The sequence below is a fragment of the Amblyomma americanum genome, chromosome 1 (genome assembly GCF_052857255.1).
Source record: "Amblyomma americanum isolate KBUSLIRL-KWMA chromosome 1, ASM5285725v1, whole genome shotgun sequence".
Lineage (NCBI taxonomy): Eukaryota > Metazoa > Arthropoda > Arachnida > Ixodida > Ixodidae > Amblyomma > Amblyomma americanum.
This window is the reverse complement of record NC_135497.1, coordinates 555,452,475-555,454,855: the sequence shown is the minus strand read 5'-3', so window position 1 is coordinate 555,454,855 and position 2,381 is coordinate 555,452,475. Positions and strand designations below refer to the sequence as shown.

Here is a 2,381-nt window from a genome sequence, read left to right as displayed (position 1 = left end):
TGGGTATTTATGTTTTGCGTGTAAGCGAACCTCTAGAGTGTTCAACAGCGCAACGCTCGTCGATAGCGGTGGACGTAGCACGTCCTGTAATGCCACAAGTGTGATTTAGAACGTCATCTAACGGCGAGGGCGGAAACTGCGAGAGCGCTGTTATACTATCTATAGCATCAAGACTGGCAGAAATGAGACCCCTGTTAAGCTATTAGCAGACATGGCAAATGAAATGAGGGGCTCGTTTGACAAACATATTAAGGAAGCCAACAGTCACCGAAACCTAGGTGCATAGGGGAATGTTATCTATTTTTTTTAATTACTAATGCCAATAAATTGGTTTAAAGAAAATTACTTATAAACGAGCAGAGAAAAGCAACCATGCCGCCGGTGGGATTCGAACCCACGACCTCCGAATATCGCGTCCGGTGCTCTCACCAACTGAGCTACGGCGACGGGTCTAATCTGCTGCTTTCATGGGTATTTATGTTTTGCGTGTAAGCGAACCTCGAGAGTGTTCAACAGCGCAACGCTCGTCCATAGCGGTGGACGTAGCACGTCCTGTAATGCCGCAAGTGTGATTTAGAACGTCATCTAACGGCGAGGGCGGAAACTGCGAGAGCGCTGTTACACTACCTATAGCATCAAGATTGGCAGAAATGAGACCCCCGTTAAGCTATTAGCAGACAAGGCAAATGAAATGAGGGGCTGGTTTGACAAACATATTAAGGAAGCCAACAGTCACCGAAACCAAAGTGCATAGGGGAATGCTTTCTTTTTTTCATTTCTATAGCCAATCAATGTGTTTAAAGAAAATTCTTATAAACCAGCAGAAAAAAATAACCATGCCACCGGTGGCGTACGAACCCTCTACCTCCGAATATCGCGTCCGCTGCTCGTACCAACTGAGCTACGGCAACAGCTGTCCGATCTGCTGCTTTCGTGTGTAGTTATGTTTTGCATATAAGCGAACCTTGAGAGTTTTCACCAGCGCCACCTTCGTCCATAGCGGAGGACGTAGTACGTCCTGTAATACCGCAAGTGTGACGTAGAACTTCATCTAACGGTGAGGGCGGAAACTGTGCGAGAGCCCTCTTATGCTATCTATGGCATCAAGACTGCCAGAACCGAGACCCCCGTTACACTATTAGCAGACAAGGCAAATGAAATGAGTGGCTCGGTTGACAAACATATTAAGGAAGCGAACAGTAACCGAAACCAAGGTGCATAGGGTAATATTTTCTTTTTTTTTAATTTCTAATAATCAATTGGTTTAAAGAAAATTACTTATAAACGAGCAGAAAAAACAGCCATGCCGCCGGTGGGATCCGAACCCACGACCTCCGAATATCGCGTTCGGTGCTCTTACCAACTGATCTACGGCGACGGCTGTCCAATCTGCTGCTTTCTTGGGTATTTATGTTTCCTGTGTAAGCGAACCTTGAGAGTGTTCACCAGCGCCACCCTCTTCCATAGCGGTGGACGTAACACGTCCTGTAATACCGCAAGTGTGACGTAGAACGTCATCTAATGGCGAGGGCGGAAACTGTGCGAGAGCCCTCTTATGCTACCTATGGCATCAAGACTGCCAGAACCGAGACCTCCGTTACACTATTAGCAGACAAGGCAAATGAAATGAGGGGCTCGTTTGACAAACATATTAAGGAAGCCAACAGTCACCGAAACCTAGGTGCATAGGGGAATGTTATCTATTTTTTTAATTACTAATGCCAATCAATTGGTTTAAAGAAAATTACTTATAAACGAGCAGAGAAAAACAACCATGCCGCCGGTGGGATCCGAACCCACGACCTCCGAATATCGCGTCCGGTGCTCTCACCAACTGAGCTACGGCAACAGATGTCCAATCTCCTGCTTTCGTGGGTATATATGTTTTGCGTGTAAGGGAACCTCTAGAGTGTTCAACAGCGCAACGCTCGTCCATAGCGGTGGACGTAGCACGTCCTGTAATGCCACAAGTGTGATTTAGAACGTCATCTAACGGCGAGGGCGGAAACTGCGAGAGCGCTGTTATACTCCCTATAGCATCAAGACTGGCAGAAATGAGACCCCCGTTAAGCTATTAGCAGACAAGGCAAATGAAATGAGCGGCTGGTTTGACAAACATATTAAGGAAGCCAACAGTCACCGAAACCAAAGTGCATAGGGGAATGCTTTCTTTTTTTCATTTCTAAAGCCAATCAATTGGTTTAAAGAAAATTCTTATAAACCAGCAGAAAAAATAACCATGCCTCCGGTGGCGTACGAACCCTCGACCTCCGAATATCGCGTCCGCTGCTCTTACCAACTGAGCTACGGCAACAGCTGTCCAATCTGCTTCTTTCGTGGGTTTTATGTTTTTCGTGTAAGCGAACCTTGAGAGTGTTCAG

General features: G+C 46.3%; 1 non-coding gene across 1 annotated transcript; it reads right to left on the bottom strand.

The window, feature by feature from the left end:
* Positions 1–373: 373 nt before the first annotated feature.
* Positions 374–447, bottom strand: TRNAS-CGA (transfer RNA serine (anticodon CGA)). Its single transcript has one exon. It is a non-coding gene; the product is annotated as a tRNA-Ser (tRNA).
* Between the last annotated feature and the right edge of the window lie 1,934 nt (positions 448–2,381).